The sequence below is a fragment of the Camelus dromedarius genome, chromosome 10 (genome assembly GCF_036321535.1).
Source record: "Camelus dromedarius isolate mCamDro1 chromosome 10, mCamDro1.pat, whole genome shotgun sequence".
NCBI lineage: Eukaryota > Metazoa > Chordata > Mammalia > Artiodactyla > Camelidae > Camelus > Camelus dromedarius.
Window position 1 is genome coordinate 8,470,433 of NC_087445.1, and position 24,706 is coordinate 8,495,138.

At 40.3% G+C, this 24,706-nt stretch overlaps 1 long non-coding RNA gene and 1 pseudogene across 2 annotated transcripts in view; both read left to right on the forward strand.

Moving 5' to 3' along the window:
• LOC116151468 (uncharacterized) overlaps positions 1–24,706 on the forward strand; it is a 241,574-nt gene that overhangs the window by 138,876 nt on the left and 77,992 nt on the right. The gene's annotated exons all lie outside the window — the stretch shown is intronic.
• LOC135322334 (eukaryotic translation initiation factor 1-like) lies at positions 23,947–24,311 on the forward strand (annotated as a pseudogene).

Here is a 24,706-nt window from a genome sequence, read left to right on the forward strand (position 1 = left end):
TGAGTAGTATTCCATTGTATAAATACACCACATCTTCTTTATCCAGTCATCCATTGGTGGACATTTAGGCTGTTTCCATGTCTTGGCTATTGTAAATAATGCTGCTGTGAACATTGGGGTGCAGGTGTCATCCTGAAGTAGGGTTCCTTCTGGATAGAAGCCCAGGAGCGGGATTCCTGTGTCATACGTTAAGTTTATCCCTAGTCTTTTGAGGAATCTCCATACTGTATTCCGCAGTGGCTGCACCAAACTTCATTCCAACCATCAGTGTAGGAGAGTTCCCTTTTCTCCACAGCCTCTCCAGCATTTGTCATTTGTGGACTTTTGAATGATGGCCATTCTGACTGGTGTGAGGTGATATCTCATTGTAGTTTTGATTTGCATTTCTCTGATAATTAGTGATATTGAGTATTTTTTCTTGTGTCTATTGATCATTTGTATGTCTTCCTTGGAGAGTTGCTTGTTTAGGTCTTCTGCCCATTTTTGGATTGGGTTGTTTCTTTCTTGTTAAGTCATATGAGCTGCTTATATATTCTGGAGATCAAGCCTTTGTCGGTTTCATTTGCAAAAATTTTCTCCTGTTCTGTAGGTTGTCTTTTTGTTTTACTTCTGGTTTCCTTTGCTGTGCAGAAACTTGTAAGTTTCATGAGGTCCCATTTGTTTATTCTTGCGTTTATTTCTATTGCTTGAGTAGACTGTTCTAGGAGAACATTTTTAAGATGAATGTCAGATAATGTTTTGCCTATATTTTCTTCTAGGAGTTTTATTGTATCTTGTCTTATGTTTAAGTCTTTGATCCATTTTGAGTTGATTTTTGTGTGTGGTGTAAGGGAGTGTTCTAGCTTCATTGATTTACATGCTGCTGTCCAGCTCTCCCAGCACCATTTGCTGAAGAGACTGTCTTTATTTCATTGTATTTTCTTGCCTCCTTTGTCGAAGATGAGTTGACCAAAAGTTTGTGGGTTCATTTCTGGGCTCTCTATTCTGTTCCATTGGTTTATATGTCTGTTTTTTGTACCAAAACCATACTGTCTTGATGACTGTAGCTCTGTAGTATTGTCTGAAGTCTGGGAGAGTTATTCCTCCAGCCTCTCTCTTTCTCTTCTGTAATGCTTTGGCAATTCTAGGTCTTTGATGGTTCCATATAAATTTTATTATGATTTGTTGTAGTTCTGTGAAATATGTCCTGGGGAATTTGATAGGGATTGCATTAAATCTGTAGATTGCCTTGGGCAGTGTGACCATTTTAACAGTATTGATTCTTCCAATCCAAGAGCATGGGATATCTTTCCATTTTTTAAAGTCTTCTTTAATTTCCTTCATCAATGGTTTATAGTTTCCTGTTTATAATTCTTTCACCTCCTTGGTTAGATTTATTCCCCGATATTTTATTACTTTGGGTGCTATTTTATTTTATTTTTTTTAACATTTTTTATTGATTTATGGGTGCTATTTTAAAGAGGATTGTTTCTTTACTTTCTTTTTCTGTTGATTCATCATTAGTGTAAAGAAATGCAACTGATTTTTGAACATTAATTTTGTAACCTGATACCTTTCTGAATTCTTTGATCAGCCTTAGTAGCTTTTGTGTGGACCTTTTAGAGTTTTCTCTATATAGTAACATGTCGTCAGCATATAGTGACACTTTTACCTCTTCTTTTCCAATTTGGATCCCTTTTATTCCTCTCTCTTGCCTGATTGTTGTGGCTAGGACTTCCAGGACTATGTTGAATAGGAGTGGTGATAGTGGGCATCCTTGTCTTGTCCCGGACTTTAGTGGGAAGCTTTTGAGTTTCTCACCATTGAGTACTGTGCTGGCTGTAAGTTTGTCATATATAGCTTTTATGATGTTGAGATATGTTCCCTCTATACCCACTTTGGTAGAAAGTTTTTATCATAAATGGGTGTTGAATTTTATCAAATGCTTTTTCTGCATCGATTGAGATGATCATGTGGTTTTTGTCCTTTCTCTTGTTGATGTGATGTATTACATTTATTGATTTGCATATGTTGAACCACCCTTGTGTCCCTGGGATGAACTCCACTTGGTCATGATGTATAATCTTTTTTTATGTGTTGTTGGATTCTATTTGCTAATATTTTGGTGAGGATTTTGGCATCTATGTTCATCAGTGATATTGGCTATAATTCTCTGTTTTGGTGGTGTCTTTGCCTGGTTTTGGTATCATACTTTATTTTTTTGTTTTCAAAATTGTTTTACTCTTCTAGTTCTTTTGTCTTTCTGTATAAATTTTAGAATAATCCTGTCTGTATCTACAAAAGATATTGCCAGAATTTTGATAGAAATTTTGTTAAACCTATATATTAATTTGGGGGAAATTGACATCTTTATTATGTTTAGTCTTCTAATCCATGAATACAGTTTGTCTCTCCATTTATTCAAATCTGTCTTCCTTTCCCTCCCTCCCTTCCTTCTTTCCTCCTTTTGTTTCTTCTCTTCTTTCTCTTTCTTTTTTTCATCAGTGGTGTATGGTTTTCAGCATGCATATCCTGCACATGTTTTGTTAGAGTTACATATAAGTATTTCATTTTTTGAACAACTGGAAATGGCAGTGAAATTTTAGTTTCAGGTCTACACACTCATTGCTAACATATAAAAATATAATAGTTCTTTGTTTTCTTGTATTTTGTGACCTTTCTGAACTCATTTATTCTATGATTTTTGTCTTTTGTAGATTCCTTGGCATTTTCTATGTAGAGAATCATGTGATCTGCAAACACTTTCATTTCTTCCTGTCTGATCTGCATGCCTTTTACTTATTTTTCTTGCCTTCTGGCACTGGCTAGAATTTCTACTGTATGAAATACCAGTGATAAGAGTAGACGTCCTTGAATTGTTCTCAGTCTTCTGAAGAAAGCGTTCCGTCTTTACCATAAAGTATATTGTTAGCTTCACATTTTTTGGCAGATGCCTTTCATCAAGTTCCTAGATTTCTAAAAAGTTTTTTAAAAAATTATAAATGTGTGTTGAATTTTTCAGTTGGTTTTTCTGCATCATTGATATGACTATGTGATTTTTTTCATCTTTAGTTTGCTAATATGGTAGATTACATTGACTGAATTTCAAATATTGAAACTTATAGGTCGAGGTGGTGATGCAGGTGTTAAGTGTCCTCATTACCAGGCAGCAGGGATGAAACGCCCAGCTTCCTCCTTGGCCTTCTCTCACATCACCCTGGTGGGGTGTCGGGTCCCCTGGTGGCAGCCTCCCAATGGTGGGAGTGTTAACTCTCCACTCAGATTTTGCTGGTGTGACTGGAGGTGGGGCCACAGTTTTGTTTTTGTTTTTGTGTTTTTTGTGGTGTTTGGCTGTAACAGAGTGGTTATCTAACACTCTTCGTACGCTGCCCCTGATCTGGTCCTTTGGCTGAGAGAGCAGGCTTCTTACTATTACTTCTTTGTACTTGTTGATGTTTCTGGGTCGCCAGCTTCTTCAGCTTGGGATGCTTGAGGCAAAAAGAAGATCCAGGGAACTCACACCACGTTCTTCCCTCGTTCAGTTGAGCCTAATTGGTCTTTCTTCTCTCCACTTTTCAGAGTCGGCTTGAGTCTGTTGTATATATGATTTCCAGAGTCTTTTAGTTGTACTTAGCGGGAGGAATAGGGAAAAGCACGTTTACTCCATCTTCTCAGAAGTGGAAGCATATATTTTTAGATGTTGTTGTGTTGGAGGCATTAGACTGAAGTAGTCAGATTGAGACATGTACATATATACCGTGACTCCCCTTCCTCATTGTTCTAGATGACGGAAGTACTGTTTGCCCGCTTTAGTAAATGAAATCTTGATGAAATATTTTTTATTACCAAAAATATTGAGTATTTTGTTTCACATGTTTCAAGTGAAACAAGTAATCTCTCTCTAGAATTATCTCTTATTACTTGTTATTTTGTTACTTTTCCATGTGACCCCAAATTGGGGGATTTGTGTGGCAAGAGTGAAGGTTTTAGGGGAGGCATAGCTCTTTTTGTGGGAATTTTCCTTGGGAATGGATCTTAGAGAAAAGATAGGGAAGGGGGAAGGAGACAGGCATTCTGTAGACTACATGTTAGGTGCCTGGAACAGGTTATCTCATTTAATCTTCCAGCTGTATTGCTATCATTTGTAGTTTTCAGCTGGGACCGTGGCTTAGAGGGTTTAAGATGATTTAAGTAGATGTGTCAGGGTTGGTACCTAAGCCTGCATCCTGACTACAACTGTAGCTCTTCTCCCATCCTGCCTTCACCAGGTCATGAGATCATCACACATTTATATTGGAATTTACGTCATGCCTGTTCTGAAGGATACACTGTAGATAAGGCTGTGTCTGTGAAATGAGATCTGTGGTCACACTGCCTGTGGACTTCAGTGACTGTCATGTGTACTTTGGAAAGTGACATCCAGCCAATGGAATATGACATTTCTCTTTCCTAATATTTTAGCCTAGGCAACCGGATTCTTGAAAAAACTTCCAAGGAGAAGTATGGGCTGAGGATTTTTGGGAGAAAGAAAAATTATCAAAAGATGACAATGAAAGAATAAGGATAGAGAACTCTGTCTCTCAGTAAAGCGCCACTAGCAGTGCAGCCGAAGAAACCTTTTAGTCGCTAAAAATGAGAGAGTATTTTGATACAGTCAAGTGTCTCCCAAAGATAAATGTGGCAAATAATGGAAATGGATAAATTAGGTAATATACTTTTGGTTCAAAATAGAAGTATCTATATAAAATACAAAAATTATATGATATGGGACTCAGTAATGTAGGCTAAGATACTGTAGATTCAAGAATTAATATTAACGTCCTTATTCTGGAGATGCCTGCCGAAGTATTTTGATGTTAAATGACATGATGTCTGCAACTGACCTTCAGATGTTCAGCAAAAAAAGCCACTTGGTATATTTTATTCTCATGTTCATTTTACTTTGTTGCCATCTTCTCTGTTGGGCACAGTGCCTAGGGCCCAAAATACTCTTAAGGATCCACAAAAATATTTTTAAAATGTTCTTTAAAATCAAAACACAAAAAATGAATTTCTTGATCAAAGAAGTATTTTAACATGTAATATTAAAAATTCACCTTTATGCCAACACAGCCATAAAGTATAGTGTTTAATCTGTCTTCGTGGAGGAAGAGGCACACACCTGGGGCCCATGAAAGCCATCAAGTGGCCATAGTTGCCGCCGTTAGAATGTAAACTCCGTGAGGGCAGAGATCGATGGTCTTGGTCCCTTGGGCCTCGTGGGCAGTCAGCGCAGTGCCTGGTGTGGGCGTAGTCTCAGTTAGAATTTGTTGGTTGAGTGAAAGGATCACTTTGCCTCGAGTTCTGTGAACGTTGGATGTAGTCTTCTGTTAAAGAGTGTTAAACACTCTTCTAATTAGCCGAGTATACACTATTTTTGGATTATCAAACGTTTTGAATTGTCAACATCTCTTTCCCTCTTTATTACTATGGAACTTTGAGAACTGACTGCATAGGAGGAAGGAATGATCAGTGATTGAGAAATCATCTGTTGAGCACTCACTGTGTGGTAGTCAGTGATCGACATTTTGGGCATTCTTTTTACAGGCTTTGAACCCAGTATATCTGCCTGTAGGAGGAAAAGACATGGCGGTTTTACTAATATTGTTCTGTAGATAATTTGCATACAGTAGTAGCAGCCAGAAGCATTTGTTGGCACTTATGTGCCAAATAATGTACTCAGAAACGCTTTATGGGAATGACCTCAGATTATCCTTATACAAGATCTCAGATATAAAAGCTAACAGTACCTCCCTTTATAGATGAGCAGACGGGGGACCACGAGGTTCAGCAACTCCCCAATATCACATGGTGGGTGACAAAGTGGCCAGGCGGGGACTTGAAGCCTGGTCACCTGATTTAGAAGCACTTTGTCTTACCTGCCTCCCTCTGTTCTGTCTCCCATGTGTGTCTCAGCTGCTAGTGTCTCGAGCAAGCTACCTTTGCAAGCCTGGGGATTTGCACTTGTGTGCATGCCCAGTCCTGGATTAACAGTAGTCACACCTGGAACTGAGGTATCTGAGACCACCTTGCGATTCTAGGAAAGAGAAATGGATGTGGAGGAGAAAGCTGTATAGACCTTTTTGCCACAATTCGATGCCCTGAAGTCTGTGCCCTGATGGGGAGACCGTGATGCCATGCAGGTTGTGCTGTGATGACCCCCTCCCACGGACCTGTTGGCCCAGCTGCAGCAGGCAGCGGGAGATCCCAACTCACGTTCCATCAGGCTTAACCTGCTTTCCAGCTTTTCTGTCCCTAGGACAGGGCAGAGCCCCAAATTACGGTCTTCTAACCTGAAGTCTTTGTGTAGGAGGTAGACAAGAGCTGCCTTTGACAGTAAGGTACCCTAAGGCCGACTGGGGCTGTGGCTGTGAGAGGCCTGAGTGCACCAACTGTGGGAAAAAACTAGGGGGTATCCACAAACCACGGGTGGCCTGGAAGCCCTCATCTGCTAAGAGAATGCACAGAACAGTTGTATTAAGGGAGATGGACAGAACAGCTACTGCATGGTGTCCCCGCATGGGCCTTCTGAGGAACGGTTTGTTTTATCATCTAAGAGATGGGTAGACATGCGGGGCCTGTATTTAGGCCGTGAGTGGACACAGAATGAGAGAGTGAGTGAAAAAGTCTTTCCCTCTGGGGGATTGCTCTTCTCCCCTAGGGGCTCTGTCGCTCTTTATCTTTCCTTCTCTGACCTCGTGTGTTTGCTGGCTTTGTTACAGACTGCAGAGCCCTGAGAGAGCTCACGGCCCAACCAGGGCAGCAGAACAAGTGTGCAGCTTGTTAGAGTGGAGGGCCATACAGCGGGCGGTGGGGCTGTGAAGCAGGGTTACGGGAGCAGGATTGGGACAGTAACTGACTTACCCAGGGTGCAAGCTGAGGATAAGGATCTTGAGAAAGAGATTGTTTGAGCTTGTCTTTAAAGGAGTATGATTTCACCGGCTGACAGCAGGGCAGAGCATTCCAGGGAGAAGGTGGACACACGTGAGGTTGCTGACTAGGGGAGAAGTGTGTCCGCCACTGGAAACTGCAGGAAGTTCCAAATGGTGGCATTGTAGGCCGCACAGGAAGATGGGTGGTGAGGCAGGAAAGGTGGAAGCAGGACGATGAGGAAGCAGTGTATGTAGGGATTTGCTGTCAATTCCATAAAGCTGAAGAGCCACTGAAGAACTTTCAGCAGAGCTGCGTCTGACTTTTGGGAAGATCCCGGGGACAGATGAGTGTGGAGTAAGACAGAGGGAAGGAATCTGCTGGACACCGTTGCAGGAGCTGCTGCAACACTCCAGGATTTTGAGGGGCTGGAAAGCTACTCTAGGGGGAGTCCTGTTGTGCCAGTCTCAGATGGGGGAATAAAGAATGTCCAAGGCAGAGGAGGCAACACGATGGAAGGGCTCCACACTCAAGGGAACACTGGGCAGAGCAGGCAGTCCAGTGTGTACGAGGCACTGGAGATGTCAAGGAATTAATGGGAGACGAGGCTGGAAATGTAGGTTGGAGGAAAATAGGTGAAATGCATAAGGCTTTTAATGACTAATAGGAGCTAGTGCAGGGCAGGCAGGAAAGGGCAGCATTCCAGGTAACGGTCAGCTATTCTAACGAAGTGGCATCATCAGATCTGTGTCATGGAACAGTGGATCTCTAAAATGCATGGGGAGAAGCTGCAGTTAGATGGAGAAGGAGGAGGAGGAGGAGGGAGAAGAGGAGGAGGAGGAAGGATTCTACTGCAGTAACTTAGGAGATGATGAGGCCCCACACCGGGGCTCTGTCTGTAAGGATCGTTTTCATGGGACAAATGTTCGATACTTTATGTGGCAATGTAATACCTCAGTGATGCCTCTTCAGCAGAAGCTTTCTTCCCAGAGGCAGAGTTTAAGGACACATGGGCATGGATTATAGGAATTAGAAGGGAGTTTGCTCATTGTGTCTGTTTGTAGTTCTGGTATCCGAGATGGAAAAATGATCGTTAGCATCCATATCCATCAAAATAGCAAAATCTCAAACTTCATTGCATAGAAATGAGAAATCAACTTTCAATTCATAGATTTCTGTTTCAGATTGTTTGTTTGTTTGTTTATTTTTAAACAGAGCATGTGACTGGTCCAGTTTGATGTGCCTCTTGGAATTGAAAGGGGTTAGGATCCAAAAACTCTCCTTTCATTCTTTCACTCTTCTGCATTTGTATGGCCTTGCATGTGTGTATGTGAGTTGGGGGGGGTATCTGTTCCCCAGGAGGTGGCTACATGGGAGTGGATGATATAGTGATTTGTTCCTGGAAGAACACATGTCGATGGATGTGAACACAGAGCTCCCAGCGCTGAACGTGCTCTTTGTTTACCAGAGCGCTTTGCACGCAGGCTTGGATTTTATAGGCAATTTTGTTTAAGTAGGAGAATAAAATTTCACAAGATATGCCTCCAACTGACTTTTGCCAGAAATTCACCTCTATTTGAACTGTGCAATCTTCCTTAAAATTCCAGGAGAGATTTTAGTACAGAGTAACTCTAAGTTATGACATGACACAACCACAGTATACAGGACATCCAGACGCTCGCTCATGGGTTCTTCAGGCTTAAAGATTGCTTCTTAGCCTTTTTACATAGAAGTAGCAGCAGGAGTCAGGTCAGTATTTCTCTGTTCCCAAGGGCCCCCTTTTTTATTTTTTTTGGCCCTGATATGCATTAGGAATACAAACTTGCTTCACAAAATAGAATATGAAATAGTGTGGGAGATTAGGTGAATGTTCCCATTTCTTCACAACCTCCCTTCACTCCTTCACCCATCCTTCGTTGTGTGACTCGCAGAACGTCTCACCAGAGAGTGTGGTAACCTTCCCCATTCCTTGGCTTGTGATAATGTCCACTTCTGAGAAGAGGCCTTAAAAGATATTGTGTGGTTCTTCTCCCATCACTTACACTTCTGTCATTGTTTCCGAGCAGAACACAATCCAGGTAGTGATTGGTCCAAGGGGAAGGCAAGATGCTGGGAACTGACCTGTACCCACCCTGTATCCTGAAGCAGAGCTTTCCTGGACTGCTTTCAGCTCTGTGAGAAAAACAAATAAACATTTGTTGTTGTAAGCCACTACAATTTTTAGAATTTCTGAACTTCCTCTACTGGCCTCATTGTGGGTCTGCACAAGCAGAATTATACCAAGTGTTACCTCTAATCTGTGTGCCTGGACTTCAGTGTCTACTTGCTGGTTAAGTCACCACAACTCTCAATCAAATCCACTGACTATTCCAAAGTACAATAATTTGTAAGTATTCATGATTTGAACTTTCAAAGATAAATTCAAGCCTAAAATATATAAAATTTTCTATAACTTGGAGAAATATCAAATGACTGTTATAAGGAAAAGAAACTCTGGAGTGGTCCAGGAGCCCACAATCTTTGAGTTTTATTCACCTTGGTCTAGTGGTGGGCGTCTCAGATTGTGTGGCACAGACATCGTACAGGAGGAGAATGCGATGTCAGAAGTCCAGTTCTAGTCTAGCCTACTTGCTGAGACATCTTGGCATTTAACTTCTTTGAGTCAGTTTCTTCATCTGAAAAAATATGTTTGCTCCAGGGACCAGAGAGAATTATTATGTGATCACATCAGTTGGAGGCCCTTGAAAGCTCTCGAATGTAGTACAAATGTCAGATACACTAGTTCTCGTTATCATATATTCTCAGAGGGGGTTTTGCTGTTAAGAAATGTCCTGCCTGTGTTGTGAATGCTGTGGCTGTCACTCATCCCAATGTGCATTTCCAGATCAGGAGCTCTGCTTCCTGCGTTCTGCTTCCCAGTTATTTTCTAAGTATGAGTGTGTTTTTTGTCCTTTGTTCCACCTGGCATGTTGCTTGATTGATCTTATAGAATCTTTTTTTCACTTTCTCATCTGTTTCAGAGCGAGAAGAACCAAGCTTGGGTTTTCCTATCATGGACAAAAAAGGTTTCAACCTGTCAATTAGTTGATATTTTTAGAATAGGTAGAAACGTTTCTAAATTAAGGAGTGCAGAACATTAAGAGATTTTTGATTATTGGAAAGGATTTCAGTGTTAGAGAGTCTCATCTCAGTTTTCACAAATCTCTAACCTTGTCATCATTTATGGGTACGTGTTAATTTTCTTGTCTTTATCTCCATATGCTGCCTGCTTATATGGTGAGCCCTGTCCCATTCCCTACTTAGGACATTACTACTCTGATTACTCTGACATCAACTTATATGTTTGCTTGTGTACTCCTGCCTATCATTAATAATAGTGACAACAACAACAATAAGTAACTTAGTGATTAAAAGTACAAGCTTTGCAATCAGATTGCTTTTCTTCAAATTAAAGCTTTGCTTCTTAGCAGCTGTGTGAGCTCAATATCTTGGTGCCTCAGTTTCACCATCTGTAAAATAGTAGTAATGATAGTGTATCTACCTTACAAGATTGTTTTAAGGAGTACACGAGCTAATACATGTAACATGTGTGTAGTTTGTTTTTCCATCAGCTGTCCATTAAAATGAAAGACGATCAAACACATGAGATATTGAGCTGAGTCCCCAGAAAGGTATTGGCTCAGCAGTAGGGCAAAATGTACACTAAAGGCATTTTGTGTTCACAATAAGAAAATAAAAATCAACTTCAAAGAATCAAACTAATTCCCAGTAATGTAACTGCACTTCTGAACAAAGTCCCTAAATATTGAAAATTACACAAACTACAACAACAAAAATCCCCAAACCATCCAAGCCGGCAGCATGTAACTCAAAATGTCTGGAATCCTGTCTGCAATCCAATAAAAAACTACCAGCTGTGCAAATAAACAGGAGAATTTTATCCATAGCCAGAAGAAAAATTATTCTATAGAAATATATCTATAAATGACAAGAATGAAGATTGATGGAAGTAGTAGACAAGGTGTTAAAACATTTATTATAAATATATATGTTTAAGAAAGAAAAGAAAAACATGAGCAAGTCAAAGGGAGATGTGGAAGAAATAGAGAAGACTCAAGTTGAACTTCTAAAGGTGGAGTATACATTGTCTAAAGTGAAAATTACACTGGATAGGTTAATTGAAGATAAGACATTGCAGAAGAAGAGATTAGTGAATTTGAAAATACACTAGTAGAAATTATTCAAAGTGCTTAATTCCCAGGGGAATTTACTACATTGGTTCTCATGTCAAGGATGTTGAGTAACTAGGGAAATTTCTCAATATGTGTACTTCCAAATATTCCAAAGTAAAAGGTGAAAGTGTGATACTGACTGTAACTAGCAAGCTCCTTTTGAGGAGGTTAAGCTAGGATATACTATTTCTGGAACTCCAAACTGATACAGTTGCAGAACTTAGAAAATCCCCATGGTGAGGAGTTAGTATGTCCTGTAAGGAGTCTTTTGGTCCTGGGCTGATCTCTGTAAAAGTGTGCTTCTTGAATAAGCCTTTAGGTAGATGTTGGGTGGCAGTGGGCTACTCAAAACTTGTTTTATTGAGGACAAGGTAGAGGAAGTGATCTGTGTAGGAGTGGGTAGATGTAGAATTATTACCCAGGTCTGACTGTACTGCCCCACAGCCACCTACCAAATGCACCTATTTGATGAAATAAAGGAAGCCACTTTTCAAACCTTCAGTGGCAAGTGCATTTGGCAGAATGATTAAATTTTTCATTTAAAATCCTTTGTTCCCTGGAAATACAAACTTTCTAGAAACACTAGTTATTCCATTGCTGCTGTTTTGCCAAGATTCCTTCCTGACTGCTTTGGCACTTTTCCAGAGACTTTGCTTCCGTAATTCAAAAATCCATCTTAATTCATAGCCTTTTATCATTAGTAAGATCTGCTTCTCTTCAGGTTATGTTTGTCAGAATTTCCTTTTGCCTGTGTTGCTGCTCTCTCCTGGTTCATATTCTTCTTTGGTCAGGCAGTCAGTTTGCCTCTGATTATTCTATATGGATCTCTTCCCTTCACCAGTGCTATTTCCTCTCATATCTTTCTTCATTGGAATTTAAATAAATGTATCCCAATTACAGAGAGAGTAATCTTCATTCTCAAATCAAAACTTATTAAATCCAAGTGATCCATTCAGCCAAGTTTCAACAAGAGATAGAAAAAGGTTTATAATCCAGATGATTATTATGATGCATAACTTACATATCATGTGTATCAGAAGTGTAATTAAATTGCATGTTATTTACTGACTTCATCGTTATAGCTGCATGAACGAGGATTAATCACTCAGTCACTTTTAACCACATTTAATTTATAAACTGTCATGCCCCAAAATTTACTTCCATGCTTCAATTTCTGTAAAATGGTGCTAAAACCCCAGAGGAAGGAAAAGATGATAAAGCCTGCATCTGTGATTACAGGATTATTTACAGGGTGAGTCTGGGTTTCTGGTACTTCTGACTTCAAAGTTGTATAGATTATGTAACAGCATTACTATTTTTTTTTGGTAGGAGAAGGTAATTTCATTGATTGATTGACTTATTTTTAAATATTTTTTTAAATGGAGGGACTGGAGTTTGAACCTAGGACCTCGTGTGTGCTATGCACTCACTCTGCCACTGAGCTATCCCCTCCTGCCAACAGCAATGCTCTTAATCACTCTCTCTGAGGCCACTGGAGAATTGCCTTTTAGCTCAGTGCTTGTGCTAATTATTGTAAATCTTCTCTTGTGAGAAGTAGAAACAATCATTATTTGAATTTCTTAGGAATTTGGTGAATATCACCCAAAATCAGAAGAAAGGGGTAGAAATAGCAAGCTCTAAGGCTGTGGCATGACAGCACTGGAACGGCCTTAGGGAGTGTTGGACTGATGCTACTGATGCCCACTCTTTGTCCTCTTTTTGTAGGTGGGTAAGCTGTGAAATTCCAGAGAGCTGTGTTGATGCCTCCCAAAGGCCACTGGAGGCATGTTAAGTCATGAGAAGTTCATTTTATTACCTGATGCAACAAGGGAGACTGACCTGATGGGCATGCATGGACCTCAGAATAAGAGGGTGGAGGACGATTTGTTAGAGTTTGGCTTTATGTTGGATGACTTGAAGGAAGGTTCAAGGAGGCAGGAGTTTCCTGTGGATAGGATAGGTACTATCAGGGAGTGGGGGTAATTCTATTTGTTGCACCTCAGCTGCAGGAGGAATAGAGTGGGCATAAAGCTGCAATTGATAGAAAAGCATTGGGCGCTCATGATAGCTGGGGAAGATGTTTGGATATATCAATGGTTTGCATGTTGTTCTTATGCTTCTCTGGGAGCAGATGTGATTACAAAGTGCTCTTGTGTTTTTCTCACTCCATCACAGTCCTACAATGACCTCAGCTGACATTGATGCTCTGTGACATGTTTCATGTTCAGTTGGAGAACACCACTGTCTCGCTGTGTCAGGCCAGCTCTCAGCTGACAGCTATCAAGGCTTCTGTATTGTTTCTCATGAAGACACCCAAAATGGGAAGACAGGGAGTGGCAGTGTCCAGGCTTGAATGTAGATCTGTTGACTTCTAGCACAGAAGACTTTTCGTTAATGCATGCCAGACCACAGAAATCTGTAATGTGGGAAAATAGTAAAGTGGACAGTACACGGAGTTTGGAATTCAATAGAATCAGGTCCAGATCCTGGCTCTGCCACTTACCTGATGTCTCTGAATTTCTCTTTCCTCAGCGAGGCCACTGAGTATCTTTAGATGAGTGCTGTTTTGCAATACTGTGTTGTTAATTTTTCAAGAGGATCCGAAAAATAAGAATTTTCTTCAGGAAAAAAAATACAACATATGCTGACCTATTCTGCAGGCTTTTAATTTAAAGTAGATTTAGATATTTTTAATCCTGTAGCTTTTGAAATCTTAAATCAGTACTGGTAAATAGCTGATATTATCAGTCCTTGGAATGTAATGAGATAATTTCCTGAATGTTGAGTGTAGGGGGAAAAAAAACACACAGTGTATTTTTCCTCTTGCCCAGTTTTAAGGCAATTATCAGGAGATAATACCTAAGGTTAGTAAAGTTGTATTTTTCCTATTAAGCTTTAATTGGGAGTATTTATCTGTCTTTTGCGACACTCAAGTAAAAAGTCTTGAGGATGATCTCCCTAATCTCCCTTGTTTTGTGTTTCACTTCAACTCTTGAAAATTGATCGTGAGATTTACATTTCTATAAGGTGTTTACAAAGGCTATTTTGGGTTTCTTGAAAGGACACAATCTTAGGGAAAGGAAAACAATAGCAACAAATACATAAATGAAATAAGTTTAGAAAGCAATATGTCTTTCTAACATGTTGTTTTCTAACAATTGTTTCTAACAATTGTTTTCAAATAAAATGTTCCTGTAAGTTAATATGAAGAAAACCATACACATTTTCCAGAAGCCTTAGTTTCACTGTAACATTTCTTATCCTGGGATGAAATGTGGAAAAAGATTTCAAATTTCAGTAGAAAAACTAAATTGTATAAATAAGGAAAATTGTATTCAAACAGATAAAATTGGCAAGTGAAATTTCTAGAAGTTTTAAGTTACAAATAGAAAGTCTCTCCCCTTTACATTATAATCAAAGGATTGTCATGTGGACACAGGGGTTGGTTGGCTCAGAGAGTTTGGAGGAAGGATTTGGAAGCAGTCACTAGGAAATGGAAGCCAAGGACACACCCCCACAGCTCTTCCAAACACAGAAATGCTGAGTGAAATGTACAAGCACAGGAAACATTAAGATAGTGTCAGTCTCAAAGGTGAGGAAGAGAAATTCTGTTTCCACACACTGAGAGGAACTCAAGCCAGAACAGTGAGCTAAAAACTAAAGTGTAATGCACCATGGGGCTGTGGGGGAAAGGCCCGGGGAGGTAAATGTGGAACTCCTTATGAGGTTTTCTCTTATGAGTAAAAAACTCCCACTAAAGATGTCAAAAATTGTCAAGAATTGTTTTGAGGAAACAAGTCATTCTACGAAAGCCAATACAGTTAACAAATGGATGTATAAACAGCCCAAGAATTTCCAATAATGAGCAATCTAGGTAATATTCTAAAATAAGTATTTTAAAGGAATGTTCAGAGATGAAAGATAGAAACTATAATGTAAGAACAGGACATTATGAAAAAAGAAAAAGTTTACTTAAAAGAACTGTTACTGAACTCGGGTTCAGCTGCTCCCTGGTCAAAAGCCAATGATTCAAGAAGCAAGTGTCAGTATATAGAAAAGTAGCTTTAGTCAGAAAAGCTGACAATCTGGGGAAGTAGTGGACTCATGTCCAGAAACTGTCTCCAAAGATTCTGCTCAGCCCTACAGTTTTTAAAGGAAAAAATGGGGGGAAGAATCTCAGTGACTCTCAGAGGCAGAGGTTGGCTTCTGCACCATTCTCCGTCAAGGGCAGACTGGCTGACTCACTTTGCAGATGTTATGTTGCCCCGTGATCTGCCTGCAGGACTGCTAACGGGGCTCTAGTGGGTAGAGAGTGAACTATTCTTTACCTGATAGTTCTTCATTATTCTTTGTATCTAGGGAAAGAATCAACAGTGTAGGCAAGGCATGGTGTGCACCCAGGGGAGCTTATGGTGGGAGTTAATTTCAGTTGCTTAGTGATCTCATTCCTATAATTAGGTTCTTTTAAGGTTAGAGGGGGAAAGAAATGGGTGAACAGGAAAGGGACAAAAGAGCTGATTCAGAAGCAAGCAGGGATTATCAAAATAAAAGATAAATGAATAGGGCTTTAAGTTTGAAGGTAACAACAACAATACCAATAACAGCAACAACATATTTGGGAGTTTAAAAGCAAGGTGGGACTAAAATACAGATGCTCCTAATGGTGAGTTCTCCTATATCGTAATCACGATGAGACATAAGTAAACAAACTCGACAACTGTCATTTGCATGAAAGAACAGATTGTGTTGTATTTATACAATGGCATACTTAAATGGTGTGGTTAAAAACGAGTGAGATCAATATGTGGTAATATGGACAGAATTCTTTTTTGGAAAAAGCATCAGTGGGAATGAAAAGAAGTTGCAAACCATTGCATATGGCATGATGCCTTTCATGCCAATTTGATAAATCCATAATTTAAGACAATATGCTTATGGATAGATAATAAGGAGTTAAAATACAACAACATGGAGGGAGAGAATACACACAAGCGGTTTAAACAGTGAACCAGGTGCTTGGGGGAAAGATGGAGAGAAACTGAACTTGGGCCATTTTCCATTGGAACTCTGTGTCTGCAGTGTTTTATTTATTTATATTAAAAACGGAAGCAAAAATAACAGTGGTTATGTTCCTAGAAGAGGGGTATTTTTTTAATGATACTTCCTGTACTTTTTGATGTGTTTAAAATTTTTCCACAATTAAAACTATAGGGAAAAATAAAAAAATATGAAAAAATGAACAATTTTCAGATGAACATGGGGTTTATCAAATCTGATAGTCTCTGTGCTTCCCTAAATATGGGAGTGAATCTAAGCGAGAAGCACATTTTTGAAGACCAGTGAGGTTGCCAAATAGATAAAAGTTCTTCTGGCGAATTCATGCAGCCTGAGTTTGTGGTAAGAAGAGATTATCTTCTAATTTTTTTCTCTAGTTTCTTTGAGATACAATTGACATGCGGCGCTATGAAGTTTAAGACGTACAGCACAGTGATTTGACTTATGACCATCATGAAACGATGATCACATTAAGCTTAGTGAACATTCATCATCTCATATAGATACAAAATTAAAGAAATAGAAAAAATATTTCCCCTATGATGAGAACCCTTAGGATTTAAACTCTTAAGAGCTTTCATATGTAATATACTGTAGTGTTAATTATAATTACATTTATCATGTGGTACCCCTGGTATCACTAGTACTTATTTATATTATAGCTGGGAGTTTGAACCTCTGGACCACCTTCATCCAGTTCCCCTCACCCCCATCTCTGGTAACCACCAATCTGATCTTAGAAGGGATTACCTTTAAATGTAATGTTTCTTTGTCTGTACCCTGTCACCCCCTCACCCTTCTTAGCCTTGTTGACAAGTCTTTTCCAACATAAATAGAAGTACGAGTGAGAGGAAAATGTAAGTGGTAACATCTGAGAGGCAGGGTGCTCCTGTAAAGTTCTTTTAGTTCTCATAGAGAACAGAGCTTTCTCTTGGCCTCTGGTTTTCGGTACAAGGTGGTAATGACAACAGGTAAAAGCTAAGGAAGAGCCGATTAGAGCTGTGTGGATTTTGATCATAGTAGAATGAAGCCATTTGAAGGATCTATTGTTATTCAGCATCAGTAGAGGAAAAACTTCAAAATTCATTGACCAAAGAAGAACAGTGTGTGACACCCAGGAAGGATGTTTCTATACTAAGAGAAAATAGAGAATTGTAATTAAATCATATTAGTCAATAATTTAGGAGACAAGTTTAACACATCCTTTGCTTTTGATGTTAACTAGAGTTTAACATTTTAATTGCCCCAATTGGATGTGAAATGATGCAAATTTAATCCTGCAACTGTTCTTTCCAGTTTTCTTTACCTGCTAAGTCTTTCATGGGTCTCCAGCATGAGGTTTTCTTTTTGAAATATTTATGATTGTGCCAAATATGTGTAGATTTCTTTAAAAAAATCTTTTTTCAAAGTGATTGAAAGTTAGAATAGGCCCCATTAAAATTCTGGAATAAAACTTGTCATTAAGTATAGTGATCTGTGTGCTGAATACAAAAGGACGCAGAAGTTCCAGGCTGATGGCTTGGAGCCTAGGCTTAGGCAGAGTAACAAGGCTTCTGTGACTGAAACACGAGTTAAGCTGCAGTTATAGAAAGTCAAAGGGAAGATCACTTGCATGTATGAGAAATAGAATGAGGCAGTTTTTTTTTAAACTTCTTTTCAGATTCAGGTTGATCCAATGAATATAAAAAAGAAAAAAAAAGTGCTTGGGTCTTAGAATGGAAAATAATAGAGTATACAATAACACAAAGAGATGATTTGGGCATACATACATTTCATAGGATAAAGTCTTCATTTCTTCCTGGTTGGGTGTTGCGTAGTGAAGGTGTTCCAAGCAGAGTAGAATGGAAGGGGGATTGACACTGTAGAGGAGCAAAATTTGCCACCCCAAAGTTTGTCCCTTTGGCATGAGGATTAATTTAGGCTATTTTTAAAGCCCTGAAAGTCAGGAAGAAACTTTGACCTTCCCCCTAATTGCCTGAAAGATTGCAAACAGAGGACCTGTTCCAGGAAGGGAGCCATCACCATAGGTAACTATAGTGTGAACTAGATATGTGGACAGGGAGGAACCTAGCAAAGTCTGTTGAAATTCCTCTCTGTGTCCCACTGTCTCTGCATGGCCCAGCAAATGTTTGTTTACCAAACTTCTGCTTTTCCATCTCCATGTGCATTGCCTTCCTCCGCTTTGAAGTCCCAAACAACCACCTCCAACATCCTCTTTTGTCTTTAGCTGAAGATGAAATTTAAAGTGAGGGTTTTGGCCATTTTGGCGAGTGACTCAGTTCTTCTGGGTTTCTCCCATGTATACATGTTATTAAACTTTTGTTTGATTTAATTCTGTTGACCTGTCTCCTACCAATTTAACTCTTAGACCTGCTGGAAGAACCTAGAAAGGGAGAGGGAAATTTCTTCCTCCCTGACAGTAGCTCCTCTGGAATTAGGCTTGAAGTAGCCAGAATTGATGTACTGAATGCCCTTTAACGTTCTTGACCAATGCCTGGAAAAATGATGTAGAGAACGTTCTTGAACAGACAGAATTTAATTACACATTGGGTTTTAAGGAATCTACACATAAACATCCCTTGTCATCTCTCACGTTTCTCTCTTGATACCCAACCTTTTTAAAATGCGCTTTAGGGTGGCCCTGAGATACTATCTGCGGGTTCTTTGTTCCATGCTGCTGTGACCTCTGTTATAACAACTTTGTCATTTAAATTCTAGAAAGAGAATCTGGGGTCCTAATTATTGTGGGAGCTGGGCGGATGGGGTAGAGCTTGGGTATAAAAATGCTGATATGTAAACCAGTTCTAAAGAGAGGATGTGAGGGGATGTCTCATTTTGGGAATCAAATCTATAATAAAATTCACTGTCTAACTGAGGAGAAATTGTCCAGAGGAGATATTTTTGTGTAAACTTTCTACATTTAGCTATTATTCCTGCCCCTGGTTTCATTGCTGGTGAGCTGGGTGGCTGTCAGGCTGAGTTCCAAGGCCCGAAGGCTATTCATGCTCCTTTCCTTGGACTCACCCTGACCTTGGCATCTAAAGAGAATATGAAAATGAATATATGTACGTATATGCATGACTAAGGACATGGTGCTGTACACCAGAGATGGACACACTGTAACTGTACTTCAATAAAAGAAAGAAATGAAGAGAGATGGTGAACAGAAGCCACCACAAACTGCCAGTTGAGTGTAGGGAGAAACCAGCTCCAGCTTGATGGGGGAGGCCCCTCCCCTCTCCCCTCAGAGACTCGTCCCTTAGTCAGATGCGAAGGGGCGAGTGTTGGTTAATGATGTACGAAGACTCTTATCCTCACATCAGGGTGAAAAGGTGGGGAAAAACCAACATTACTCCTCATTTCACAGATGTTAATGGAAGCACTATATTGTGTAAGGCAACGTGCGAGGCCCTGTTGCCAGGAGAAGAAATTACAATCTAGTAAAGACTAGAGAATATTGAGGTTTTCAGAAGGTCGATACTTTCTAAGCCATTTCTCAAATCAAGTTCTGAACCAATGAAGAGAGATTAAAAAAAACTGCGGAGATAAGATGAAAATACCAGCATTGGTATGATGGAGTTGTTGAAGAAGGTGGCTTTGAGGTGAAGCACCAGTGGGATTCCTAGTAACAATCTCAGAATTAGACAGAGGTGCCCTCCAGCACAGCCTCCTGCATTTCCTGCGAGGATGGGGCCCCTGTGAGCCCGCAGTGTAGACGGGTAGCTCTCAGCCTGTGCCTCCTGCAGGACTGAACCTCAAGAATGGAGCTACGCACGTCCAACTCTACCCACCAGATAAATGCTTTCTCTTCCCATAGAGGCATATATTATCAAGAAGTATCTTTTTAATTTAATCTTTCAGGTGTTGTTTTGTGGTGTCTCCCAAATAAGATACATGAAATCAATAAGTTTTGGGTCTGCCAGAAATTTTTATTGCTTAGTATCTTTTTTTTGCCTGTCGTCCTTCGGTTTCTGCCGACCCCCAGGTAGAGCTCTTCCATCAGTTCAGCGTCTAACCCGGGACTTGATGCTCCCGTCATTGTGCTTCACGTCTTCCACGTAATATGCCTCATATTTAGAATCCTCCTTCCATGAACTTTCGGGTCGTGGTCCCAATTCTGTCATTCCACCCTCAGTAATAGTGTTTAATTGCAGTTCACGTGGGAAGACTCTGAGTGTTTTATGCGGCTGATCTTACGGGTTCTCCTGTGGCTTTCAGGGGTGCTGCTCAGGAGTTTCCTGGTTCCTCATTCCTTCTGCAGGGATCACTTCAGTCTGCTCTCTGATATCTTTCCTCTCTTCCTTTGCTCGATTTTGTTCAGCGCCAGGTGCTCTTTCTAATTTAGTAACGTCAAAACAATTAAACACACACAGGGAACTATATTCAGTATCTTGTAGTAACCTATAATGAAAAAATATGAAAATGAACATATGTATGTAAATGTACGACTGAAGTATTAAGCTGTACACCAGAAATTGACACATTGTAAACTGACTATACTTACTGACTGTACATCAAAAAAAACCCAGACAATTAACAGCTCCCTGTTTAAACATTATTCCTGAGTCTTGTCTGCCTACTGGCACCATCCAGGAGCTTTAAAAACACTGATGCAAGATCCCACTCACCCACAGCGATTCTGATTTATTTGGTCTGGGGTGCGGTCCTCCAGTAATTATAAGTACATCAATGTTTGTGAGTCACTAAACTAAAATGTGTCCCCCTTTCTCTAATACTTTCTTTAGGAGCAGGTTGAATCTTTTGCAGTCTGTATGCCTCTACTCTGACATTTTGGTTCTGATTTTTTTCCTTCTCTATTTAGTTTGTCTTCCATAACATCTCAACCATAACCACCCCCTTCAGTAATTCTCTCTCTTGCTGTGGCTTAACCAGTATGCTTTTCTTTATTTGATTTTCATTCTTCATTTGTTCCTGTTCTAATAGAAAGACTGAAGCAATCCAAGAAGTTGCTGTATTTTCTTTATCATAAGGATCCCATGTCTCTTCACTTGGTAGTGAACAAAATCTTCTCTTCTTCAGGTGAAGCTTAATTTGGATCCACAATCTAAAGCCAGTTTCTACCCAAATGTTTGGGTGGTTCTTAGGCCTCTGGGCAAATTTCATGAATTAAGATTATTTTCCCTGTAGTCTTCTTCTGATTCCTGAATGAGATATGGGTTTAGGACTGTGGGCCACTCCCTTACTGTCTACACAGACCTGGTACTAACATTCTAGCTGGACCCTTACTAGTGCCCTGTAGAATGCTGGTGCCCAACACACCTGTTTGTGAAATGGTAAAATAAATTACTTTGCCTATCCATCAGTGCTTTAGGGAGGCTCACCCTACTACAACAAGGTACTCAACATGAAGCCAAGCCAAGCATGTGGAATTCAAGGTCAGACTGCAGCGGCCTCCGTGTGAGGCCCCTGTGGCCAAGCTCTGGGCTTGTTGCTACGGCCTGGTGCCTGCAGCTCAGCCCATGTGGAAGACCCACCTGCCTGTGGTTGGAGCCATCATGAGCTTGATGACCTGACAGGGTTCAAGCACTGCGTGATGATCACGTGCTAAAGGCTAAATTTTAAAGCCAGCAGTTCAGAATGTATCAGCAGGAAACAAACAAAAAACCGAGCAAAACAGAGTAAACCAAAACCCCCCAAAACAAACAAACACCCCTCAAAGTCCCATGGCACAGTGTGGGCTGTGAAACCAGGTGTCTAGAAATAATCTCTCAGGCCACAGCATATGCCTCACTCTCCAGGTATTATTTTACTCTCCGAGTTGCACTCTCTGTTTCTCCTGGTCCTTGAACTAGGGCATTAGAAGGATATCTAACATTTCCTTTGTCTACTCAGTTAGAGAGAAAGGAATCAGACAGAAGGATATCAAAACACCAACTCATTACTAATAGGGCTTTTGGAAAATTTGAGTTAGTTGTATGACAGTCATGTTCTTTTTAATGCTGCATCCCAGAATTGATAGGTTCATCTAATCACAGACAACTTAAAAAAGGCACAGGGAACTCTTGACGAGTGAAGCAGTCAGCTTCTGCAAAACAGAAGAGCAGACCACACCCTGTGCTTCCCAAAGCATGGCTGGCTCAACTTAAGTTTTATCCCAAATTCATCAATTATGTTGTCACTCTTTCAAGGATAGCTCACAAACAGAAGTCCCTCAATATGAGAACAGGAAACCAGTGGGGAGGAGGCTCCCCCCAACAGAGGAGATCACAGTGGACACAAATGCCCATTACACCAGCAAGGGTGAGTGACAGCATGAAAACAAACTCTGCTGCCTTGGTTCTGAGGAAGAAAGAAGGATTCGTGATTATTACCATGAAAAAGACAACTCTTGCATTAGATCTTAGAGGGTAAGAGACACAGCACAAAACAGGGGAGTTGTAGAGGCTTCTGTGGCAGAAACATTGCAAAAGAGTAGGACAGAAAAGTTGAAGATGAAGTGAGTCATCTCAGTTCTGTCATCACTGCTTTCCTTCATGGAACAATGTGCATCCCTGTGTTCACCGCATACCTCTGAAAAGAAGCACAAATTACCTTTAATGCACACATGTTAAACCTTGTAAACATGTAATTGGGAAAAACACCATCATCGCATGGCTCTTCAATGATATTAAAATCCTTTAGACTGCACACACTCAAAGATAGTACAATGGTAGCCCTCCTTACAATCTTTAGTTAGCTAGCTGTCAGAAAAATAAAGAAATCTATTTATTATGCAAATTTAATTCATTAAAAATTCATCTCAAGTGAGAGTCAGGAATGAGCACAGTAGAATGCTAATAATCTTTAAAGGTAATACCTTCGGATAATGACTCTCACTGTCAGGTCTGGCCTGGATCTTGGGCTCCACTGCTTTGCACTTCCCATAACCAAAACATCTGGCTGCAGCCTGTGGGATATCATTTACACCAAATCTCTGTGACTTAAAATGGAGGTGGCCATGTGGGTAATGAGACCTGGATGGTTATCATTCTGATAATTGAGCTTTTGCCTGTCAGTCTCAAAATCTGGCCTCCACGTAGGACCCGGGCTTCTGAGAGGAGGGGCCTGCTTTCCACCTGTGCATCTTCTCCCCAGGAGCAAGTCACAGTACCTCCATCAGCCCCATCATTGATACTATTTTAAACATGAGAAAACCTCCCTCTCAGGGACTGTGGTGAGGATTAAGTGAGATGTAATGCACTAGGTAAACCCCTACCGTCCTTCCTCCTCTTCCTAGGCATTTACTGGAGAAGGCCACATATTATATTTATCATCCCAAGGATCTAGGTCACTTGGTGACAGATCTGTTCAGCCATCTGCTATAGCATTTAGAAGCTCCAAATATACAACCAACACAGGGCACATGCCAGGAAAATGCACTACAGCTCTCACATGATGTTGGATGACCCTCTGAATGGTAACAAGATTCCCCAAGAGGATTTAAGAGCATGCAGACATTTCTGTGGAGCTAGTTACAAAAATGTCTTCTATGAACCATAGATTTGCCTTATCTGGCTGTTTTGTAATATTTTACTCCACTGTATACACACCCAGTGGCGAATTATGTAAACTCTGGCGCCTACTAACTGACTGAGTGACGTTTGGCAAGTTACTTATTCTCTCTGAATCTCAGACAGCTCATTTGAAAATACAATTATAGCCTATATCTCAAAGAATGATTGCAGATAAAATGAGATGATGGATCTAAAGCAGCAGTTCTCAAGCATTTTTGGCCCCAAACTCCTTTAACCCTTAAAAATCACTGGGAATCATATCGTATGTCCGCTGTCCAGAACCTCCACTCTTTCGACCCCTTTGCTGATGCAAGTAAGGGTGATGCTCTCTTCCTGCTGGCGCTGAGGATTATATCCATATAAAAATTCAACGGAGAAATGGCAGGAAAACCCTTACTGTTGTCCAAGGGATCTCTGATGATTACGATAAAAAGAAACTAGTGAGGGCATTTAAGAAGAAACTTGCCTGCAATGGCACTGTAATCGAGCACCCAGAATACGGAGAAGTGATTCAGCTACAGGGTGACCAGTGCAGGAACATAGGTCAGTTCCTGCTAGAGACTGGACTGGCTAAGGTCGACCAGCTGAAGGTTCATGGATTTTAAGTGCGTTTGGCTCAATGAAGCTTAAGTGAGGATTTCCTTGCAATGAGTGGAATTTCCATTCTGTCCCTTGTCACAAGCTTAAAAACTTCACAGCTTGTATCATGTAACCATTTGGTGTCTGCTTTTAACTTGGACTGGTGTAACTCCTTCATGCAATAAACTGAAAAGAGCCAAGAAAATAAGCAATAATAAACCCATTACATGTTAACACAAATGATATATTTTAATTAAAATAAGTCTAATAAAAAAACTTTAGAGAGTAGCATTGTATATTTCACTGATGTCTTTGATGTCTCAAAGACAGCTGGATTCTCTTGCATACCTCTGTGTGTGATCTGTTGACATGTGGGTGAAGTACGTGAAGGGAAGGTAGCCCCACACAGATACGTAGTTGGAAAAGAGAAGAAAGCTC